The following is a 26,182-nucleotide window of genomic DNA, read 5'->3' on the forward strand; positions in this document are numbered from 1 at the left end:
TCCATTGAAAACAACCAGAACACTCTCGTGGATCTCAATAAGACATGTTATTTGCATGTGAAAGCACTCACATACCGTTGGTATTAATCACACAGGTATACAAAGATACACTCCTGGCCAGAAGATCTTACAAAGATGATTAAAAATTATTTTGGATATGACAGCTGTAAATAATAAACAGCAGTTCAGAAATTCCAATAGCACATTAATGAAATTTTGTTATTTTAGTTGATGGTTATGTCATTCTTGATAAGTAGGCCTGAATCAGGTGTCTGAATATATATGTAATAGACTGGCTTGTTGTTTGGATGTCACATTAAATCATGGGTTCTGCCTCATCTGTTGACACCTTAAATGCCAAGATTCGTGCAGGAAAAGGGATGGGCTGGGGGGTGGCTTTTGTGCTCAGGGCATGATCCTTTTTTCATATGTTGTGTTCACCTACCCCAGGAGACAGATTTCTATTTTCTTTTGAAGAGGTCTGCATCATTTTGCATCAGAACTATGTCCTGATACAAGAAGTGGTAGCTGTGACTTTTAAATAATCAGCCTCACTAAAGGCACCATTATGGCAACCAACAATGTTCTACCTTAAATCATCTTGACAATGCATTCTCTGTGCTGCCTATAGACTTGGAGGGTGTCCTCAAAACATTCAAAGCTGGGACAATATTCATGGTTAAGAAAAGTCCAGAAGCAGCCAAACAGGTGTGTACTTCTCTCAGAAAAGGCCTTTTTAGATAGACCTTTTGTACACTAGTTCTATCCTAGGCGCCTTTTAGGGGCCACACCTGAGAGAGAAAGTGAATTATCAATGACATTTTTTTAAAGAATCAGTGGTTTAACACTAATTTCTAATCAGATCCTACAGAAAGGAACAGCTCGCATGGCAGCTGTACTTTTCCCAGGGTTAATTACCTTTCACTGCTCTCTACTAATGAGTCAGCTGTTCCTGTCATCACACAACTACACTGTGTTCATCTGTAGCTCTAGCTGTGGACAAACAGAGTAGCTAGAGCCCTGTTTACATATTGGTGAGGTTTGTTGTGCAAAGAATTTGCAAAGCAGTTTAAAAAAAAATTACGTAAAACTCCTTCCATTCCCATGTCTCTTTTCATGAAAACAATTGCCAACACCATGTTCTCGAGGTTACTGAATTAATCAATAGAAATCTAAGGACATGAAAACTAATAAAAATTAATTTTTTGTAATATTGCATAATAGTTTATATAAGGAAGAGTAGATCTGTGTAGCTATCTAGATTGTCTTACCTGATTGTTGGGTGAGGATGTTTATTTATATCTTCTTGGTCTATGAACTAGAAAACTTCTTTATAAAATATTGTTTTAAGCAGTAGAATAGATAATAGTGCAAAAATTAATGCACTTAAAGAAAGAGTTTGTATTATTTTTATGGCAAATTCTAATGAGACAATGATTTAAGGCTTTCAGTAACCTGCTAATGTTTTTGCATCATTCTAGAAGGTAATTCAATAGCAAGTAAATAGAACACATCATTTTCTAGCTGGGGTGAACAGGAGGTATTCTTTATAGCCATATAAGATAAAGAGTGATGCTCATAGATCACTTTTATATGCCCTCTCTAAGGACTGTATAAAACTTGGGGGGTATTTAGAAAGGCTAACTGTAATAACAGGGAGGGGACTTACACTTGTCTTCCTTTTATTGTCAAGAAAGAAGGGGTATGGGCTCCTCCACTGCAGGAGTGAGTACCTACATTTAGTCACTAGTAGTTATTCCATCCTTTTCATGGGAAGCTACAAAGACTGTGTCTGAAGACAGGCATTGTGACAGAGCTTCCAGAACTCAAGTCCCATTTGGGTCAACAATCAAAAAATGTTTGTTTTTCATATAACTGAGGACAGGACTCTAAGCTGGCACAGTCTTCAAAACACAGTTCTATGCTAAAACTGCCTATATGCAGATTGCCTTGATCTGGGCAGATTTCCTCATGGTAAGATCTGTAGGTGTTAGCATAGAAAGTAAATTTTCACCATACACCAAAGGGACACCACACAGTACGTGTTATGTGAGAATGAGCTCAACTACTTGCAGTTGTTCTGCAAAAGGCCCATTCATGAAGATATTTTTGGAGGCTGAATTCCTTGCTTATCTGTCACATGAGATAATGGTAACTGACAAATCTAAGGCAGGAATTTGGTCATCTGAATATGATGATGGAAGAAGAAAGTTAAGCTTTCCAGGTCAGGACTAACCTTGCAGGCTTGGCAGCTCAAAATATGATAAATTTGCTTTTGAAAATACCAAGGTAAAAACACTGTGGGATTCCAAGGGATGACTTGAATAGTCATCTGAGAAATTAGTATACTTTCCTTTGAACATTACTGTAATGAACCACCTCTTTCTCTCAGGCACCTTAAGTTGTGCAAGCTGTATTGACAGCCTCAGACACTCAGAGTAATGTGAAAATGTGAGCTGTGTGGTTATGGTCTTTTAAAAGGCAGATATTTATTTATTGCTCTATTAGAAACAATTCTTCTGCTTGGTTTGGGAATTTTATGTGAAAGTGAATTTCCTGAAGGTGCATTAACTGGGCTTAATGATTCACAGAAACCTCTGATCACTCAGGTCAGGCCAGGGAAAACTGTCATTATGTAATGCCCATTTTGTCTCAGATTCTCCCTCTGCTCAAGAGATTATTCCTTCTTCAATCACACTGTATCTCACTCACTCCTAATGTTAAAAGCAATTCTTAGGGATAGCGTTAGCATTCTCCATCTACTCAAAGGTCTTCACCTGTTACTGGCTTGTCTTTTCCTGAGTACTCAAGAAGAACATTATGCTGCCTTCATCCACAGGCAGGAAAACTGGGACAAGTCCTCTCCACTTGGTGAATAGGAAAACCTAATGCCTTGGACTGAGTTTCACCCTTTCCTGATATGCAGTCTTCTTAACTTGAACTCCATCAGTAACAAGGCTTACTAGCTCTCTGCTAGAAGTAGACTTCATGCTGTACACTTAAGCATCTGGGATGCTAGAAAACAACTTCTCTAAAGAGCCTATTGGGTTGATGATAGTCCTACTGTGGGGATGCCTCTTGGAGGTTCAGGAGGGAGGAGGCATACCTAATGACGTCTCTGAAAAATTTAGGGCCAAAAATCATTACATTTTCCATACTGTGCCCACTTAAAAACTTGACTTCTTTACTTTTAAAATATCATCAAAATAGCCATGCAACTTCTAAATTTAAAAGATAGGGATGATCATGCAACTAACAAATAAAACCCCCACAAATTAATAAGGAAGCAAGCTATATGACCTGAAGGGTATCCACAATGCTGTTTGAAGGCTGGCAATCATTGGTTGAAAGCAAGTTGCACTTCTTCAATATTACAGTATTATTCCCTGTGATTACAAAATAGTAGCATATTATTCACATTAATAACAATAAAAATAAGTGGTATTACTAATGTTGTTGCTACAAATAACATTGGACCCAAAGCATTCAGAGCTAAAGCTATTTATTCTTTCACACTATTCAAAATGAGATAGGGATATTTAAGAAAACACTTTTTAATAACAGCCACTAAAATGTTGATTGTGGTGAAGAAAACTATAAGAATATTATATGTGAGCAGGTTCAGCTTTTCAGGATGAATGTTAGATCAGTCTAAAGGGTTATGTTTATTGAACTGTTGTAAATCTATACAATAATGAACTTTGCATGCCCACGATTTTGGGCATGATTTTCATTGACTGAGTCTCATCTGTGGAAGTGTTACTGGAGACACATAGTTACTAACCCTTTGTAAAACTCATTGTTACAAAATTAGATCAAGCTGAGTGTAATCTTACAGCAGAGTTTACTACTGTGGCTATCCTCCTCTCAGAGAAAGAGTATGAAAAGGCAAAGGACTGTCAGAGACCCAGCTATGGCTCCCTGCTTCCAAGGCCAGCCTGTGCCTCCCATGTTATAGATTAAGGTAGTGTATAACCACATGCTGTTCCATAGGGACCATCCACTACATAAGGGTTAGCACAGCTTAGTGAAGCTCCATCCAGCTCTTATCCCTGAAGGAATTCTGAGTTGCCCACTTAGAAATACAATTTAAGCACTTTGCCTTGATCTGAAGAAACTTTGAGAACCTGTCCCTAGAGCTTTAAAGGATGAAGATCTGTTTAAAAAACCCCACACCTATGTGTTAAAGCTATGGGTATGGTAAATAATCCTCTAAAAATCAGAATTTGTGTCATCAAATCTCTTCAAACATGGAAAAACATAATTGAAATCTATGCAAACTATGCACAGCAACTGAAATTTTGAACTGAAAGCTTGCTTGTTGTTTTTAAGATAACATGAGGAGCATTGAATGACTATAATCATGCACAGAAATAGCACAAAACCATCATCTAATCTATCCTTCTATTACCTCAAAGTTTGAAAAACAGAGTCTTGAAAGCCTGAGGAGAGAGAGAAATCACAGAGGCACCCCTAATAGTGCCTACACAGTCCGAGTAGTGACCAATGGGAGATAGAAAATGTGAAGTTGAGTCTGGAAATGCTTCTATCAGCAGTATTTAAAAAAATCCATCTGGTTTAAGGTAGAAATCTCTACTGTATTTTGAAATGAATGGATATTGTCAAATATTTACAGCTTATTTCTTATTTTTTAAGAATTAGTTTTGAGAAAATAAAACCTTTTTTGAAAGAAATTATAATGACTTCTAAGAATAAATCAGGGAATCGCCCCCTTCCCCTTTGTAAATATCACATTTCAGGGGGAAAATTTGGTCATCTGAGCTGCACAGCAATATTCAGTTTTGCTATTCTGCTCTTCACTAATATCTGAATACACACTGAGTTTCATCAGTGCTGTGTATATGCAAGAGGAAACTCCTGGTCTAAGGTATACCACATTATTCATATCACTGTCTTGTATGAAATTGTGAGAAATAGTAAGTTTATGTGGAGACAAGATATAAGAAAAATTCAACTCCAGTTTGTAGGCTGGACAGGAAAGACAGGATTCACCTCCTTAACTTTACGTGCCTGAAATGCAGATATATATTTCTGGGGTAGGTAGTAACCATTGGCTTCACATAGTCTCTGGGTAGCCTGTAGACAACCTGCAGCATTTCTGCCGCTGTGTAGATGTGTGATGTACCTTACTTACTTCATACATCTACTTCAGGGTGAGATGAATTACATCCAAGAAATGTCTCTTTCTTTCCACTGACTCTAAAAGGAATCTGGATGACTGGCGCAGGTTTAGACGCTTCCACTGTGCACACTGACATTTCACCAGAGAATTCCTAACCAAGGAACCTATGGCAATCGCTCAGCAGCATCTTACAGCTTAAATAACACGTACACTATGTGTCTCTGAGCTGTATTTTAAAATAGGGATGAAAAGCAAGAGAAATAGAGTCGGGAACCGTCCTCCGGGAATGAAGGCAGTGCCAGTCCTTGTAGGAAAGAACTGGCAAACAAAATGAAGCTGATGAAAAAATAACAGGGAACACTAGTGAATGGTGTAAATTGAAGAAGAGGAGAATTAGCCACAATTTTGAAATGAGCAGTGTGGCTTCAGAGACACAGGAGAATCAAGTGTCAAGAGGCACAGAAAGGAAAAGGTCAGCAAGATATAACAAATAGTTTTTATCTAGATGTAGAAGAATGAAGACAAATTCTAAGCACAACAGAGGGAAACTGAACTCTAAGAGTTAGTATGGACAATATTTTATAAAGGAATAAAAGTTTTCCTGATGAATAGATATGTCACATGAATTAGTGTCTAATAAATGGACAGTGTCTCTCAGCTTGAACTATTATTATCTGATACTGAATACAGTAGTTTTCTTAAGTCAACGTTTGTTATTTAAGCTTATCTGTTGCTTCATTTCCTGTGAACTATTGTATACTTGAGAAACCTAATGTCACCAGTGACAGTGGCTCTGCATTTAATTTTTTTTTGGTTTGTTTTAATCATACATAATGCCGCATGCCCTGTTCTATTTGGTGTCTTCTGTTCAGTGCCAAGTTTTCAACCATAAAATTAAAGAAATTAAAATCCAAATTTCTTCTAGCAACTTTTGCTGGCCTTTGGGAGCCAACACGATCCAGATTTTCAAAAATGAAAATGTTGTGCCTACATTGCCTACCACAAACATGCCCTTTTTTTCAGCATGTAAGGTGAGTGTTTAGGCAGAGAATTATTGACGCAATTATTTGCTTGATTTGTGAGTGTCAACCAGGAATTTTTCACATGAACTCAGTGAAACATAGTTTAAAAAAAAAAAAAATAGCCTTTATGTCTTGTTTTCTTGATTTTGTGTATTTATTCCAAAGAAAAGAAGTCTTGGGAGTAAAATTCATCATATCCAAACAAAAGACTGGCAGCTTAAGTAAGTATATGAACAGGGGGAAGGGAGACTTATTTCCTGAGTTTCAACAGATGTCATACTTAATTGGTTGTGAAATAAACCAGAGCTACTCTCGGCCTGTTTCCCTAGTTTCAGCTGTGAAGACACTTTCAAACATGTGCATTTCCCTCCTGCTTGTCATAATGAGGGTGTGGGGTGAGAATCAAACCTCCAAAAGGAGTAAAGCAGCATGCATGCTGCATACAGGCCTTCAGATACACTAATTAAACAGAAGTGAGAGTTGCATCTTTTGTTCCTATGAGATACACATCAATACAGCATTAAGCAAGACACTTCTGTTGAGGGGTGATTGTCTTTGCCTTCTGCTAGTACAAGGAAGTCACTGGACTATCCCATTCTGTACCAAGTTTTTCCACCTTCATGTATTTTCTCTCTTAAACACCATTTTTCCCAATTCAGAGCACTGACAATATCCTACAATGGGGAAATGTGATTATTTTTATATTATGACAGAGAGAGCATCTCCTAGATTTACTTTTTTCCCTTGTGGATGTTTTCTGCTAGAAGCAACAGAGTAACACCACATATAACACAACAACAAAGGAAAAAAAAAAAAAAAAAAGAGAAAGAATTGTCAAGTATAAAATAGTTTGGCTAAACATGGTGGACACAAGAAAACACAGAACAAGACTTCTCATAGACAAGAAAGACCAAACATTTGTAACTGTGGCTAACCACCAGTTGATGGTAAGCTAATATAAATAAAGGCATGCATTTCTAAATGACTAGGGCAAACGCTCATACCTTATTTTATGTGGCACTCAAAATTAAAATGCTCTGTTGAACTTCATGGGAAAAAGTTAGATATGTGATAGATGCCTGTCTGTGAAACTCAGTGAGACCAAGTTAAAGAAAAAAAAAAAAAAAGGAGAATAGTGTTTATTAAAACATTTCAGATAGAAATATAATGGGAATTGCATAAAAAGGAAAATTAAGGCCAAGGTCAAATATGTTTAATTCACCTGTGACAACCAAACTGAACAATATTTGTTCTTTTAGTTTAGACTTGGAACCCAGATCCCAGGAGTGCTAGGAGAGAGCTTTAATCCCTTGAAAAAATTCAAATTCCCAAAGTGCGTGATGGAAACCAGTATAATCCTTCCTGAAGTCAGAAATAAAATAGAAATTACTTTCTTTGCTATTAAAATAAGAGCAGTCATCGCGATCTTTATTCTTTTAATGTTTTACAGGTCTGACTTTTGGCGGATGACCTCTCTTGTTTGTCCCTACATGTTTTCCAAAATATAAAAGTGAAATAGAGTCCCAAGGGCACTGTACTTGAAAGGTTATGAGAGTTAGAGAATTTTAACCATGCCTGCCAAATCAGCAGATGGCTTGTGATTATAATTATATGCATCAATAAAACGAATAATCTTTACAAAATTTGAATTTCTACTAAAGTAAGGGATTTAGTAAGCAGATGCAACAGAATGCATTTTCTTTAACCCTTTTTGTAGACAGTACTGTTTCTCACAAAAATAATGGGAAAGCTCTCCATAAAGTAGCTTGACCATACACTTGAGCCTTAAGTATATGTTTCTTTTGACCAAGTGTCAATGTTATTTAGAGTGATTTATGTGTTCAGTTGCACTTTGTTCACTAAATGTCGAATGCTTATATATAGGATGATTCTCATCAGACCCATGCTTCAAAATGGTGTTTAATTTTATAAAATGTTAGAGATACAATGAAAATGTCAAGTGTACTCAGTCTCTTCATTTGTATCATGATGGTAGTTCTTTCTGTTTAAGATTTGGTGCTTTTCGATGTGTTGTATGGAGGCTGAGTTTACCACATTGTTAGGGAAGAAAATGTGTTTTCCCAAAATGTGGGAAATGTATTAAATGTTTTGTGGTGTTTGTGTTTTTGTTGTTGTTTTTTATCACGAGAAATTGAATTACATAAACGAAAATAAATTAATACAAAAATTACAATCCTGGATTTCTATGACCTTACTTTCAAAGTTACTTTTGTAACAAGACCTAGACTGTATGTGTTAGACTGTGTCAAACTTCTGCCTGAAGTAGGAGAAAATCACACAGTAGAAAAATTAAACAGAACAAACAAAAGGTCCTCTAAGCCCGGTCTATTTCTGGACTGCATCATAAAAATGTTATTTGAAGACATGATGGAAATATCCTATACTCTTCTGATATAACAAGGAAGAAAACATTTGAGAACAGTAATAAGTACATTTAAAAAAAAAAAAAAAAAAAAAGTCTGTTTGGGATACTGTAGCTGCCTACCTATAGTATTTTATCATTTATTTTATTCAAGCATTTAAATGTGAACTTTTATTTGAAGAAGGTATGTGGGGGGGGGGTTTTAACTACGTTAATATCTCTGATGTGAACAGTGCAAAACAGTGTTTTGATGCTCATTAAAAAGTGGATTTTAACTTCAGAAATGACAGAGCCATTACTCTGTATCATGTAAATCCTTCTTAGCATAAGGATTATTGACCTGATAGTCCATAACGGTGCCTTTGGAGCCATTACTACTTTGTTGTGGCAATCCAGCTGCTGTACATGTGCTCTAAATTGGGGGGTGGGGGGGGTGGGCACCGAAGGTGTCAAATTTTCTCCTGAGATTTAGGGAACTGACCTAGTGACTCTTACTATCACCTGAAGAAACACAGTTAAGAAGAAACTGGGATCTCTGATCCTCACATGAAATGATATTTTGGAAAGTTCCAAAGCACTTTTTTAAAATCTAATGCCTCATGAAGCAGAGTTCAAATACATGCCTTTAAATTAAAAGCTATCTCCTTTGAATCAAAGTTCCTTAATGGAGGGAAAAGTTCACATATGAAGCCAAACCTGAAAAATGAGCTAGCAAATGTTACCTAAATCTATTAAGCAAATCAATAAACCCCTCGTCTTCAAAATACTTACACACCCGCTTTACTGTATTGAAGTGAGACATCAACCTCACCTCCGTGGAATCACTCGTGTGTACAAATGCTTGTAGACCTACCCAAGAAGGTAAGCCCCATTTTCATTATAAAGTAACTTTTGCTGTTAGATTTTCACCTTTTTTGAACCAGAAAGTTGCTAGTGTTATATTATAAGTCTTCCATGAACATAAATGAGAGCAATTCTCCTCCAAAGAGATTTTATGCAAGTACTAAAAAAAGTTAAGAGGGAGACAATATTTTTTATCTCTAATTAAACAGTATCTTTAGTCTGAAGTGATTAAAGATAATTAAAATTCAGAAGCACTGCTTCTGCTTATGCAGTTTTTAATAATCCACAACTCTGCACACATAAACTACAAGGCGTGACACAGTCCCAGTCATATATGTATACTTCCAAAATTAATCTGTTAAGTAACATATAGATTTTGGTCTAGATGCTCCATATAGATATGGATGTAGTAGAATATAAAGTTTACTCTGCATGTTATTTGCTATGTTTTGTTTTGGAGTGACAGAACCAGGCCTTCGGGATGATTGTCTGTGATTGACCTTGGAGATATCTGCTCATGAGGAATATCAGATATGTTGGGATTACTGGCTTGAAAATCTATAAACGTGCAGAAAACTGAATTAGAATTATTCAAATCAACTGTATAATGCCATAAACTTTTTCAGAACGACACGCACAACTTACACTCTTGTCCCCTGGAACTGTGCACAAAGATATGGACAAAGGCCTTATGCTGGATTGTAAAGTCAAAAAAGTCTATTTCTAAAAAGCTGGTGTGCTGCATAGTTTATCAGGGAGATCAGATGAAAGACATTAATTATCAGAAATCATGTTTTATTTTCCTTTTCTCTTAGGTGTACCAAAGAAATGACAGACAAGAGAAAACAAAAAAGTGTAGCTCTGAAAAACTACTGAAACTTACTGTGGCTCGACCTGTCGGATTACAGTAGCAGTATGATTTTTGTAGCACTGCTGCATGTGCATTACCCCTATGAAATCACTCTCTACTTTTAATAGGGTAAAGGACATCTGAACTTATTATTCACTGATGTGGTGAATGCTGAAATATCAAATACCCTTCACCCTCATTCACATAGGTATGTAAAAAGCATGATGACTGTGTGATAGGGATGTGCTCATTTTTAAAAGCTGTGTTGATGCACCTGAATATAAAATATCCTCAAATCTTACCTGTTAAAATGAACTGAAAACTTAATATCAATTAGCAAAGTTCAGAGCAAAACTGTGTTGTACCATTGTAGCTTACTAAATCTCTGCTGTTCAATTCAATTAGGTATAAATTACAGGATTTAGCTGAGAAAGCAAGCTTGTTTTCTGATGCATGCATATCATATTTTCTGAGATAACATAAAGAAAACATGTTGCTGAGATGCATACACCTTAAAAATATGGAAAATAAATTTAAATACAAAGTTTTACTCATGTCCGGTTACTTCCTCATTAAATTTCCTAAATTGGAATTATTGGGAAATGCAAAAGCAAACATAACTGTTACTTAATACATACTGAGTTTCAGTGAACTGGGATACTATATAGGTGAACATAGTTTTTTGCATATGTACACTTTTTATATAAATATGCACATGCAGATTCATATATATGCATTCACACACACACCCTTTGCAAGGAATCATCAAATGCATATGTTAAAATATCACATTTTGTCTTAGTTTCTATAAGGTGTGATGATACTTGTATTGTCCAGGCAGTAAAAAAGATGTCCCTGGGTAAGCGACATATCGTAGTGAACTGACTTCTGTGACCTATGCAGAGTTTTAATTAAGTGAACAGGTTATCCTGACACATCTAAATACACATATATTGATAAGTGTTTTCCCAAATTAAATAACTCTTCCAAAACAAAGCAAAACAACAAAAAAACAACTGTAATGCAGGCTGATATCTAAACCCCACTTCTTTAACTGTCTCTTTGAGAAAGCATTCTTAAAACATATGGTTTTCAGTGGTTTTGGGGGGGTGGGAAGAAGCATTACTTAATTCACACAGGCATCTTGCAATAATATCATGTCGGTTTGAACCTAACATCCCCTGAGCTCCAAAGTGCAAAGCAGACAGAAACATTTTATCAATGCAAACAAGACTTTCTGGCAACTTCCTGTTGCCATTTTTCAGCAAAATAAAGGGTCCTGAGATACTAAACTGAAACACTGCTAGAAAAGATTTTATCATTGGTTACACAGGCAGGCACCTGCTTTTGTATCAGCTGAATATTTGGCTGCTGTGCAAAGAAAAAAGGTAATGACTGTGTAACTGTTTAACAGCAATCTTCAACTCTTTAATTTCAGCTCACGTAAAAGACGACACTGAGAGAGATATCATGTAAAAACCTGTTTTAAAAAACACCCCAAAATTATAGTAACAATTTCATTTATATCTGCATAGTTATAAAAACTGTACCAGGTATTTAGTGGTGTAAGTAGCTGGCTAGTGGATTGAAATGTGTATTCATACATATAACACATTTTCAGCAGATTTTTACAGAGAAGTAAAAAGAAACTTTCTGTCTGTAAAGTTCATCAGACATTAATGTACATCTGAGGCAGTGCTTATTGTGTGGCAGTTCTTACAAATAATATTTCATTACGCTGTAATTGCAATATCCAGTTCACAAAACATACTGTTTCACGTTACTTTCGGAATTCCAGAAACTTTTGTAAGCTGGCGAATCAGACAGAGAGAAAAGGAAACAAACAAACAAGAAACAAACCCAACCTTGATTCTAGAGACATTTTTCTCCCCTTCATGAAGTGACAGGGGGGAAAAAAAAAATCCTTTCATTATGACCTACTTGTCTAGAAACGGACTTTCAACCCCATGGTTAGGCTAAGATTTGCTCTACTTTCTCCCTAGGGCATAATTGTCAGACTGACTTACCGTGTGCCTTTTAGCCTTTGTTCTGCCTCTCACGCTGACATCAGGGAAGCAGTGATGTAGAATAAAGCAGGGGTGGGCTAGGTTAGTCCACTGTTTGTGTCGTTGTGTGGTGTGCAGGGACACTCTGTGATACTCTAGTGAGCTGCTAAGCTTTTTTTGTAGGCTTTGTGTCATTTACTTAACGACCAATCTCATTAGCTGCCAGGGTACAATGGGCTGATGCATTTTCTATGTACATACTCTACACAGTGACCCTCAAGGTTGCCGAAGGTCTATTTAATCAGTCAAAATGCTGAATATATTTGCAGTAAATCACTAAAAAAAAAATACGGGACCACAGAGGTATCTCATGAGGGTTTACTCTTTCCTGGGAGTTATTTGCAGGTAATAAACTGATAGGAGTTGTAGGCAAAAGCAAGGGCAAAGAGGGAAAAGGGCACTCACTGGGTTTGCACTGGTCACCTTTAATTTAGGGAACCTTGGGGGCCCTGCATATTGCTGTGTCTCTGCTTGTTAATTTCTCCATGCAGTTCATGCTTCAGTGTAATCATGTTATCACAATTAAACCCCTTTAAATAAGAAGAGCAGCACTAACAAAATACACAGCCTTTCACACATTGGGGAGGGGATATGTGTGTGTGTGGTGGGGTGATATTTATTTATTAACTTCCTTACGACAGGCAACCTCAGGGCTGGCGTCTTTGCATTTCTAAACTCTCGTCAGTTACAAGGTAAAACCCTTTTAACTCTTATGAAAAATTAAATGCTGAAAAGCCCTATGAATCACTACAGCTGTCCATAAGTAACAGGGAGAGTTCTATTGTCCAACTTGTCCCTGGGTAAAATGAATACTTTACAGCAGAGGCTGTTCAGCTTGGCTAAAGAGTATGGGGAGAAGGGGAGGAGGTCACTGGAGATTTCGCACACTAATTTAATCTGGGAAAAGGACAGGCACTGCATCTCACTTGAACAGACTGGCGGCAATCTGGGCTCCCACAGAACTATCTCCTTTTGCCTGTGCTCTATTTATTCCTTATCTCTGTTTACCAACCGCTAGGTCCCTTTCATTCACACCACGAGGCCGTTCTCCTACTATCAGTCAGCAGCTGACACTGTGGAAGAGCCTCAAAGGCAAAAAAAAAGGGATCAAAACTAAACCAAAGCTGTATAAACAATGCAACAGTAGAAGTAAATGCATAAATCCTAATTCTTAACCCAACCCACAGGGTGCGAACAGAACCTTTATAGTAAATCCAACAAACCCACCACAGTGAGCTATGGGCTACAGAGGAAATGGGAAAAGCCAAATATCATTCATGAAATCACCATCTCAAGCAGAAACATTGAAAAAAGGCATTGGCAGATTTTTAACTGGTTTCAGGATAACAGGTTCATCAGTTCTGTATATGCCTCAGCAAGTAATGAGGTGCACATTTACCTGTGTTCCTGATATAAGGTGAACAAGAGCCTTTGTCACTTGACTATCTCATGGTAGATAACTTTGCACTCACTGCTTGTGATTTAGATTAAAAGAAGTAGAGGCAACTACTTTTTTAAAAAAATCTGTATCTGGAGGTTGTGATAATTTGGATAACTTTATAGCTAGGACTTAAATGTCAAGTTGTTATTGAAGCATTTGTCCAATTAATTTTGCCTTTAAAACTCAGTATTTCAATATTGCCCTTTCTCAGTCCTTAGTTTATACTTTTTCTTCTTACTCTTACTCTTAAGTTTTTAACACTTATTATGAAAAGAAAATGGGTGAAAACAGCAAAGATGAGATGAAGCTTGTGACTCTAATAGCAAAGGAAAAGAAAGTAATAAACTGTTTACTTTTGGCATTCTGGTTTTGGATTATTATGGTGACTTAACTGTGAATAAGTTCATTTTCTAATTTTAATGGTACCTTATTTTGTTTTCCTGAACTGACTTAATTAGAAAGAAGTTGCAGATATTCATAGAAAGACAGCAATATTGTTTCAGTGAAACATTCCAGCTTTTTAAACCTACACAATCTGTAACCTCCAAAGTAGGGATGTTCCTCCCAGAAGAGAACTTCAGAACTGTTATCAACTTTTCGAAACGTAAATATACCCGTTAACAGCATATAGTCAATATACTGTCAACTTCACGATCAAGATCATTATAACAATAACAAAGAAAATGTTCCTCATTATCAAAGATGATCAACTGGACCTAATTTCAGTTTTGATTTCCACCTATGTGCATTATGAGCAATGAAGTCTTTACTACTTGGATCCTTTTTTCCAAATGAATTAATGAATTAAATTTATCCTTTCACCAGCTGCTAGGCAGCAGATGGAACCATTTCTGAAGCCTTGTTGAATTCAATCCATAAAACTCATTTCCTAGGATTAGCAGTCCAAAGTTTCTTTTAATGTTTATATACCGCTTGGGATTTTGAATTTCATGATGTTAAACTTTCAATTTAACTATTTTTTTCATTTCATATCAAACAAATATGATCGTTTGGATTTCTATAGCTTTGTAACCACACATTTCAGGTCACATAAGGACAAGAATTCATTTCAAAAGCAATCAAGTAATGCAAGATTGGGATCTGGGGTTTTTTTTGTTTGTTTTGTTTACATTATGGCACTACCATAGAAACCATTTGTGTTATACTCAAAGATTGATTTAGACTGGAAAAGTTTTATTATCTGTTACTTTGACAAAAACCTTAACATAAAAATTTAGTTTTAATAGGCAATTTGTGAAAGTTATTGTGATCTGAGGGTGTATGTGCTATTCACAGAAACATGACATAAAAATAAGTTTTGTGTACATATTTTTTATAGTTAACATCAACATAAGGTTTGTCTAGTTCTGAAGAGAAAAAAAACAGTAGCAAATGGTGGAAGTTTTGTGAACACTTCAGCAAACATTTTTTTCTGTACAGTAGCAGGAAATATTAATCAGCTGCAGTACCCTGGACAGCTCCTTTTCTTTCATTTTAGGTTTTCTTACCTCTGCTACACACCTCTGAAACAATAACCAGAGATCAAGGGACTTCAACTGTAATTTCATTCACAAAGGTCCCTATTTATAGGTCTTTGAACAAACTAAATTATAATTTAACGAAAGTTTCTACTTATTAGAAACATAGAAAAGAAAAAGCAAAACAAAAATACGCCCTCTCCTGCTCAGCTTTCAAAGACATGTTATATTGAAAGTCTCAAGAATAAAATCTCATGATGTCAAAGTCTTCCTGTTATTTAACAAAGTAAATAAAACTAAAAAAAAAAAAAAAAAAAGTGATTCGTTGTTGTGTATAACAGTGATTTCCGCTAATTTGGCACAAGAAATCTATATTAATCTAATAATGCAGTAAGCCAAGAAGGCCACATAATAATAATTACCATTGAGTAATTGAATATTTAGAAGGAGGAGGAAAAAAAGGAAGACTGGTAATCTTAGCCTGCAGGCATGAAAGTACTATAATACGCAGATGATATTTACAAGTAAAAATAAAATGCTCCAAACTGGGAACTTAAGAGGCAAAGCCTATATTTAGAAATTCCTCATTTTGAATCTGGATTATCTGTTAGCCACCTTATAACAGAAATATATTATTGTCTCAGAGAAGGCTTTCATCACAAATGCTGTAATTTTCCCCAAGAATTACAAAACCATTGCACAGTGAAACCAAAGAAGACACATCTACGCAATTAACTTAACTAATTTAATTGACAAAAGAGATAATAAATGGTCATTCTGTATTTTAAAAAGATCCTTAACTAACAAAGTTCACCCCATATAGTTTAAGGATAAAATCTGGGATTTGTGCTTTTATAGTCTATTAAATGAAAAATTAACAGCACCTTGCAGAAGATTGTCTTGCTATTTACATATGAAGGAAGACAAACATCTGAACTAAGTGCTTTGTTAAAGACAAAAGAAAGTCAGAGAGAGAGAGAGCTATTGCTGATCAGAGTGTTAAACAGACTTTCTCTAGCATCAAATGCTATTTCATAAAAATCATCCTCCTGCAAAATGTTGTCCCAAAAGGTCCATTTCATTCTTCAACCTTGCCTGATATTACTGTCATTTAACTTTTTAAAGATTTTCCTGACACAGACATTCATTCTAAAGTACAGTATTTGCTTTTTTAATCAGAAGCTCTCAATTCACTCTCTGAATCCCAAATAATTTAAAAGACTGAAATGTCATGCTTTGAAGGACCCTTTTTCACTTAGAGTAATGCTATTAAATATATTGATCAACAGTCTTCATTTTAAAAACATTACGCATGATTTTAAAGCATTCTAAAACATCATGAGAAAGCTCTTTGGTGTGTAATACATAACTGCAAGTGAACCTGCATCTATCGAACAGTTTCTACAAATACATTGGTCCCACTCTCTCCCTCTCCCGTCTCGTTTTTTTCCCCTCTCTTTTTTTCAATGGTAGTATTTAAGTTCAGTAACTTTTCAAAATGAGAGGAAAAGTGTTCTTGTGATCATTTCCTCAAATCAAATAGCTAGAGCTGCAAATTTGCACAATTGTAAAATGTATATGAACAAAGGCTTTACTGAGGCAGTATAAATGCAATTACACCATGACATTTTGTTCAGAAAGCTTTCTCAAAGCAGCTACAAGTAGCTATTTTTTAATTGAGGCCCAAAATAGCATTTAAGATAATGACCAAGCATACATTGTGGAAGAAACAGTATTAGTGTCATTTAAACAAAAAGAAAAGTTTTCAAAGAGCATTTTAAACATGGATTAAAAACCCTCAAACTTCTTAATACAAATCTCCCAAGCTTTCAACATTGATATATGGACAGGATTTTTTGTTTTTTGCAAAATAAGAGCACAAACAATAGAAAAGACAGAAAGTTACTAATAGTACAAGTTGCTTAAACATCAATGGGTTCAGAATAGTGTGAAAAAGTTGTTAAACTTACTTTATTTTTGTTTCCAAAACTTATATGTTTCTCCTCCCTTGTGTGCTGAACTGTGCACTAAAGCTGTGTCTTTGAAAGGTAGTTCCCATGATATGACATCCAGTGCCTTTGACTGCCTAGAGATAAGCACCTGCGTTTGTGTCCCCTCTTTACGTCACACCTCCCTATTCAAACCTTCTCAATATGATTCACATTTGCACATCAACAGCCTCATGCGCATACACAGATTTTTTTCGGCTCTGGGCCCAAAACTTTCACTTTAATTTTCATCACATGATTGCTGTGGCATATGTCCTTCCAAACCTCCCATATATCAGTCATCATGCAAATGAGATGGAATATCACTCCTCTGCAGCAGATGGCCAGGGATGATAACAATGGCTCAACAGAGGAGATTCAATGTCCCTGACTTTATCGCCACGGCAACAACAACCTAAAATATATGTAATGGAAGTGGTGCTTATTAATTTTGCAGGCTCGAGTGTTCTGATTTTGTGAGTGAATGGGCTGAGTTAAAAAGGGGGCTGTGTCCTCCTGCCTCTAGAAGACTATCTATAAAAGCCAGGGACCTGGAAATTATTTTCAGTGACTAAGAAGGCAACAGCCTAGCAATTATTTGAGTAATTAGGTGTAATTCCTCCCTGTAGGCCTTGTACCCTCCTGTGCTTGTTTCACAGAAGCTTGCGAATTAGACAGGCACAGATACTGAAAAGAAAAGTGCCTCAAGATATAGCAGGAGAGCTTGCAGGAACTAAGCTTCAGTGATATGACACTTGGCCTCCACCAGGCTTGGTAAACAGAAGCCCCAAGCCATAAGTAAATAGAGGCCCCACTCCACAAACACAGACCAATTAAAATTACAAAGGCAGCCACACTTCTGGGTGGGGCTGGGGGGAAGCTTTATTCTGCCATGGTCTCACTGTGAGTTGCACACATAATGGTCTCTGAGTTCGGAGCACCAAGTACTGTATTTCCACTGCTATCTGTCACTATCAAACCCAAGCACAAGGCTCTCTTCAGGCTGTGAATTTCTCCCTAGGGATTTATCATGTGCCTTTAAGGAAATGTTTCAAAGTGAATTTTCTGTGTGCCTTCGAAATGCAAACCAGAGAGAAGAAATAAATGCAGCAATTTACTATTTATCTTCAACAGATTAACAGGAAATAGTGGGGATCACCATTTTACCTCTGAGCAAACAAAATATCCACAGCCCCTCATCACCCAGTTCATGCCAAAACTTCCACATCCTTTAATATTTTGAGCATGCGAGTACCCATATGATTCTTGAGAAATAAAGTTCAGCTATGAACTGTATGTTTAACTAAGAAACTATATGTACAGAAACGGTATGTCTTTTGTTCTTTTCCCCAGGGGAGACCTTAGAAAAATAGAGAATCCTTTGTCTCCCTCTGCAGTAGAGGGGAGGATGTTTAAGTAAAACTGACAAAACACTCTGGGAAGTGGTGGCCTCATCATGTGCTAGAGATTTAGTGCAGAACTGGACCAAGGAAACTTGCTACCCCTCACATGAGAGAATTCCTCAGAATTGATGAGATTGTTGAAATAATTTGCACTCCTTTCCTTGGAACCCACACACATTGAGCAGAAGTGGTGTGTAAATTTGAAGCCAGAGAGGAGGCACCAAGTGACATTACACCCCCCGGAGGAAAACCGGGTGGTGAGACAACACTTGAGGCAAGTGATAGAAAATTCCAGAGGCAGTGATGGGCCTGTGGATCCTCCTCCTGTTTTGGGAGGGCTCAACACACCTAGGCATTGCTCATGTTCTGTATTAGCATTTCCAGTCTTCAATTTTTGTGAAGGCAAATCCTCCACGTAAAAAAAAAAATGCAGGCAATTTCTGTTCTGCACCAATATTGTAAACTTCCAGAACTATTATTTACTTATCATATGCTTAAACAGTGCCCAGCACTCTTACCTTCTTCCACCCTGCACCACTCATGAATGTGGCTGTTATGGTGAGCTGAAGACATGAGTGTGGTCCAAGCCTATGCAAAGCTCTGAAGCTCCTTGTTAGTGGATCTGTAGTTGGACAGAAAGCCAATACACAGAGTACTATAGGAATGATGTTTTCCTGACAGCTTGTGTTATTTATGGGACTGGCCACTGTCTTCTGAACCAGATGGAGCTTTTTTCCTTTTTTTTTCCTTTTTTTTTTCTTTTTTTTTTTTTTTTTTTGTGATCTGCTGTGCATGGGCCTAATTGATCATGGAGTGAGACTGGCATTTAGGTCACTGTCTTTATATTTTCCAGTGTTAAGTATCATCCTGGATTGTGAACTGTCTCATCTTAAAGGTAGAACTCATTTAACGAAGCTGTTCAGATCCTCTCACATCACAGGAAGAACATGTGATGAGAGAATGAGTAAAATTTGTAGATATAGATTATCTTTTCCTGTCTGATTCTTATCTATATGGTTGTAGTGCTATGCATATTAAAACCTGCTTGCTGAAAAAAGGATTTAGAAGATATTTCTCACATTCCACTGAGACACATAAGTAAGAAAAAAAAACCCCTTTGTCATTAAATCAATCCTAAGTAAGTTCAGATTTAACAGAACTTTGCTTTTTGCATGGTTTACAATCCAGTAAGTAATGATAAACTGGTAAAGATTGGATTGTTTGTGTTGAGAATTCATTTAAATAACAAAATATGTACTTATGATGTAAGTGCTTCAAAGTTAGCAAAACTTTCAGTTGCAAGTCATCCTATCTTGACCCTCTAAGCAATAAGAGGCTCAAAGTTTACAAGAATAAGAAAAGGATACAGAAAGAGTTAAATTATCCCTCAAACTACTCACCTGGGAAAAAATGAAATCTAATAGGAGAGTGATGACTTGTTGCAGAAACACAAATGAAATAAATGTGCACTTCAATATGCACTAGGTACCATTCAGTCTTGTGGTGGTAAGAATTTGTGTGGATCTAATACTAATACTCAGGTACCAGACTTTATAGTCTTCTATTAATAAATAAAATACTCTTCAAAGAGTATAAACAAAATTGTAAATTAATGGTGTAATATACCAGAAAAAACACAGCAAAGACTGACAGAAAAAACTTCCTTGTAGACTGTACAGCAGTTATTTGGCTGCTATTCAAGTTCATGGGAAACTTCAAAAACAGCACGGAACTTTAAATTAGTACTATGAATATTGTACTGAATAGTACTAAAATTGTGAATGTTTTCACCTGAATTTAGCTTATCTTCACAGTTAGGAAGAAGAGACTGCTACAGTAAAAAAAGAAAGTTTTCATTCCTCTGCAGAAATAAATGTACTCGCTGTATTCCTACATATTGCCAAGCGATACTCCAGATCTAATTTAAAAAGACAAAACTTGTTTATGATACAGACTTCTGAACAAAGTAGAGATGCCTAAGAGACCTCACAAGAGGAAAAATAAACAGTAAACACAATTATAAAGAAACTTCAACATAACAGATATATTTCTACTTCTAAGAACAGCTATTAGCTCAGCAGAATCATAACTGAACAGTCTGGAAACAGAGAGGTAAAAGAAATAAAAGAGACTACATGAGATGTATTGGATAGCAGGCAGTATGGGAGATGAATCTTGATTCTTCACAAAGAGATAAGGGAATGAAATATTCTCTGCTGGTGCCAGTAAATTCATTGCATGTGTTGGCATCATCAAGCACCAAGTGCAGAGTCATTATAGACAATAGTGTTGGCAAAGTTGCCAAACCCATGTAGCACCTGGTTGAATAAAAATAATAAATCAGCCTGGAGTGAGTTATGTTAGCAGGCTTGTGCTGAGGAAAACTGCCTAATACATTCATAGCAGAAAAACTACAAGTCATTAAGCATTCAACTTTGAAATGACATTTTGAAAATGTGCTAACCATGTTTGTACATCATATTACTTCAGAAGTGTCAATTTAGAGGAATAAAAAGAAAGAAGAAGAAAAGATACCTGACCTAATATTAACAAGGGAATGATTATCCAAATAAACCTATATATTGGCTCATGGAATGTTAAGGCTTTCAGCATGCTCTCTGTGAAATACTCCATTCACTGAAATAACAGAAAGATTTCATTTTCTCTCTAGTTATCTTTTTTCTTAAGTGTTTATTTAACAGTACCCTAGAGAAAGACAGCGAATTTTGGAGTACTCCTTTCCTGTTAGTTGATTCTACCACAGAAAGCTGGAAACAGATATTTCAGGTGAGTTTTCTCAAAGCCTCGTAGTGCAGGCATGCACCCAGTTCTCTTAGGCTTTCTATAAAAATACTCAGGGGACTGTGGACAACTCTCTATTTAAAGGATGAAAAAAGTCATTCTTAATGGATTTTGTTGTTGGGATTGTACATCACTGAAAGGGAGATTAGAATATTGCTGTTCTGAGTTACAGTTCTATGAAATTCAGGCTGATCTAAAACTGAGAAATGAAAATATTTTTCTCTTCGCAGTCTTATTTACTTTAATATATAGCCTTAATAAGTAACTGAAAGCAGTTATTTAATAAGCACTGAAAATTAGGTGCAGGTGATGTCAAATATGGATTAAGTCTTTCAGAAAAAATCCCATAATAGGGCTAAATATTAAGAGTAACAAATTTTCCTAGCTCTTGCTGCTAATTAAAAAAAGCCCTGAAACACATCTTTCTCCAATCATCGTATTATTAAATGCATAAATAAAAAAACCAATAATGATATTGCTGCTGTGGTAAGAAACTTTTGATTATGGATACTACCAGATTTTCATTTGCTATTTAGAAAGCTGATCAGACAGAAAAATTCTTTTGAGTCACAATGTCAGTTCATGTCATAATTTAGTAGTTTTCAAGTTATATAAGTCTTGACTCAAAAAGCAAAAAAAAGACTCTGCTTTAGGTCAACTTTATATTAGAGAACTTTTGACTTCTAAATTACTGATCTGATTTCTGCCTATTTTATGTATGTATGTGTCATTCCTAGCTTTCGGACACCATCACGAATGTTGTTAGAAGTAGGGGTGACACCTTTAACACCTCCAGTGTTAGCCTCTGAAAACTGTATCATGAGAGTATTTCAAGCATCAGAATAAATCTTGTTTGGTAAAATCATTCTTTCCAACAGAGAAAAATGAGCCCTGGAAATCTTAACAAAAAGCTCACTTATCTCACTGTCCATGTAGTCCTGAGAAGTACAAAACTCAGTTGTACAAATATCCTGGGCTGTGCATCTGTGTCTTTACTTCAGTTCCCTTCATAACTTTCCTTAAGGCCTTTTCACTGAAGCCCGCCTATGGCCCTCCGAGTAGCAGCATTCCAGGTTCTCTTCAGGAAACATCCCTTCTCTGATTTGGACTTGTCTGCAGGCAAGATCCTGACTTTGTTCCTGTTGCTCACATACCAACCACCCTTTTCCAGAACAGAGAAATCAACTGGTAAACCTCATCCACTGAACACCTGCCTTTCAGCATAAATTCTTGTCCTCAGAACTCCCTAGGCTTCCAGCTGTGGTTATCCAAAGGTTTTTTATTCTGATAGCCATGTTTTGGGAAAGTGTCTAGGCAACCTCTTCTGCTGCTTTCTCAGCAACATACACAAAACTCCAACTATTGCCATCAATGTCTTACCTGATCCCTGACAGCTGCTTCGTTCAGGGAAACCCTGCTCATCATTTTCTGTTCTCTCTGCTTATGTGCAGAACATACTTATTATGCAAAGAGAAGCTTAATAACACTGTAGAAATAGTGATCTTAGTGTTCCTGGGTTTTAATAATTCCAAATGGCGAAGCAAAATTCAAAAGGGTCTGAACATTAATTATCACAATGAAAACAGCTAGTTAAAAAAAGATTTTTTTAAAGTATATTGTGTGGATATAAAGAGATAAAATATTAGCATCTTTTTACTTCTTTTGCTCTCAAGTATTTTGGCACAGGAGTAATACATTTCCTACTGCTCCTAAATTTCTAGGATTTATTTTATAGATATAACCTACTGAAAACAGTCTGATTTGTTCAGGAGAACCATCTTCCTAGTACAGTTTTTTCTATTATATTTTTAAAAACTTGTTAGATTTCATTGTTAAAATCTCTAAATTTATAGTGCATTTTTTAAAATAATGCAATGGTCTTGCAATATTATTAAAACTTTGAATAACTTTACTATAGTATGTTCAAAGAATCAAGTTATACCATAAGACACGCAATGATCACACATGCACATCTTAAGCATTACATGAAAAAAACCTGCAGTCAGATTCACCTGTGTATGCAATATTGCGTATATAAAGTCACAATTGCATCTAAGTTTACATTCTGATGCATCTTGTCAGCATTTAAAAGTACTGTATTAATACATTAAATAATTACAATTCTTAATATTATAGCAGTGTACAACAAACTTTGGGCTGTCCAAACACCCTATAAATAGGTACATGAAAAATAATCTCTGATTTCAAGTATCTATGCACAAATGCATTTTTATATAAACTCATAAATGCACATATGCAACTTTCTATACATAATACAAGGAAGCCTTCAGGGAAGAAAAAATTTGTTCTTTCTAACACTGAAGAGATCATTTGAATAGAATGGAAATAGTACTATAAACCTTCTCTAAACAGTTTACACAAAAGTAAGGGATAGCCATAATTTTTTTTTTCTTTTTTTTTTTTTTTCCCCCTCAATGAATCAATGAGATCTGCAAGAATGCCAGGCCTTTAATCATAAAGAATTTAAAATGCTTAGATCCAGAATGGGATAACAACTATCTGAAAAAGGAGGGAAGTATGTTTCCATGGACTATGCTTGCTTTCTTTTCTTACACAGTTTGTTGAACAGCCTACATGGCCAGAGGCTATTCTGGACCTAATCCTAGAAAATGAGCCAAGCATGATAAATAAGGCTGAATGCTGGGAGTGGCTAGTGTTCACCACAGTGTCATTAGGCAATCTCTACACTGCGGTCAGTAGCATTCAGTAACTTAGTATATGTTTTTTTCTGGCCTTTCTAACAGCAGTCTTTTCATTTAACACTCAGTCATTCCTTCTGTGCTGGAAATTTCAACAAAGAATATGTGGACAGCTCCAGAAACTAAACGCTTACCCAAAAAATCCAGATAGATCAACATGTGCTTTATACTTCACTTTGAGGTATATACCACACTAGGAGATATGAATTGATTTTGAAAATGTTGATCAGATTGCCCAGTCCTATGTCTCAAGAAGTCACCAGCAAAATGTTGTTACTGTCATCACCAAGAGAAAAATTAGGCCCATCCCTCCTAATAGACAAAAAAAAGGAATAGGACTGTTTTGTCAAATTATTTGTAAATAATTTCAACTACTAAGGGCAGATATGGTAGCAAAAAAATAAAAAGGAAACATTTTGTCTTAGTGACTTAAACTTTGTAACTGTAAAGAAATGTTTTCTCAATTTTGAACAAAAAATTAAAATTAAAACCTAATCCTCCCACCTCACCAAATAAACAAAAAAATCCTCATCTATTCTTCTTTTCTTTTGGAGAAAATATGGTAATTTGTATTCCAATTTTTCAAGCCAAAGTTACAGGGGGCTAAAATAGGGCTTATAATAGAAGTTGATTACAACCCTAACTACAGAGGGGCTACTGCCTTTCCATAATAAAGAGCTGTGCATTTCCAAGGAGAGAGGAGAATGCTGCTCTGCATGACTTCTTGCAATTTTGCTTCTTTAAATTAAGGTTGTGTCTTGGGAACTTTCTTAGTTCTTTTGCACATGAAGTTTGATATCTCACTTCATGTGGTTTTAATTTTGATCTAGCACACCAACATTTTGCAGTTGATATATTTTAGAAATGGGGAAAAAAATATGAAGTTTTGCACTTTGTCAGATCTGTGATCCTAATTTAGTTTGTTTTTTCTTTTTCTTTTTGTATGAATCATATGAAAAGACCATGCAGGCTAAAGCAGCAATTTAAACATATTTGGATTTAGTTTGCTTGCTTTGTATTGTCTTCTTGCTTAACGGTAGAATGATTTTTGGCTGTTTTAATTTCAGTCTGGAATGAGTGCTGGCTGTTTTTCTTTTTTCTGGGCATAAAATGGGGGAGACCACAGAGACAGTGTCAGGAATGTAAACTGTGATCATAATAACCTGTGCCCAGGTATGAGATTATTAGCCTCGGTTTCTATTGCATAAAGGTTTAACCAGCATTTAATGTTTTTTAGTTGCCTGGATGCTTCACCACCATTAAAGGCTGCTGAAAAACTAAACCAACAGCAAGTAAAAGAATGAAATTATGTAAAATAATGAATTATGTAAGCATAAATTTAGATTGTTTTTAAATATTTAAAAGTATTTTTTTTCCTAATGTCTTCATGAGTGCAAAAGAGATAAAATTTGAGAAAATGGACATCCATGGAGCAAAGATTTAAGTGCATATAAATCCAGACATATACCCTGGTCTCCAAAACTTTGATGTAGATTCAACTCCATTATCTATTACTCCATTGCTACTAATATCTGCAAAAACCCATCACGCTAACATTTGTGTTATGTCTATGATTAGTGAACCTAATACCTTAAAATGTTTTCATTATACTGATAGGTCAGAGCATCCTTCCAAATTTAAGAGCCTTGCATTAAGGCATTAAATTTAAGAGTCTACCATACTTGCAAGCACACCTACTGAGTATAAAGTCTCTTACCTTTTTAGGGACACTAGGCAAAAAGTTCACTTGTACAAAAGACAGGGTTTTTAATCATAGACTCTTTGGAGCAGAACTATAATATGCCAATGAGTATTGCTGAAAGACTCATGCATTTTAATTCCTTTCTGCAATACTAAAATCTTAAGTGACTGTGGAGGAAATTAGTTTAAAAATTTAATTCTCACACACACACATTAATTGAAATGATCGAATAAAGAACGGTATCTGAAGACAAAATGTACTTTAAAAATGATTTTAGCATCTAAAAGGTCTGAAAGATAATCCACACTGCATTTTGACACCTGATTAAATAGTGTCTCCTA

At 35.9% G+C, this 26,182-nt stretch overlaps 1 protein-coding gene across 16 annotated transcripts in view; it reads right to left on the reverse strand.

Annotated features, from left to right (window-relative positions):
- ST18 (ST18 C2H2C-type zinc finger transcription factor) overlaps positions 1-26,182 on the reverse strand; it is a 173,683-nt gene that overhangs the window by 84,857 nt on the left and 62,644 nt on the right. For 2 of the 16 annotated variants that reach the window (XM_074881147.1, XM_074881106.1), the window contains exon 1: positions 17,197-17,362. The exons of 11 other annotated variants lie outside the window; for them this stretch is intronic. The gene's annotated coding sequence lies outside the window, so the exon portion shown is untranslated. Of the gene's footprint in view, positions 1-3,300; positions 3,379-12,268; positions 12,361-17,196; positions 17,363-26,182 lie in introns of those variants that run through there. 3 more of the 16 variants (XM_074881139.1, XM_074881114.1, XM_074881137.1) reach the window with 3 other exon arrangements.

Source organism: Strix uralensis, chromosome 1 (genome assembly GCF_047716275.1).
Source record: "Strix uralensis isolate ZFMK-TIS-50842 chromosome 1, bStrUra1, whole genome shotgun sequence".
NCBI lineage: Eukaryota > Metazoa > Chordata > Aves > Strigiformes > Strigidae > Strix > Strix uralensis.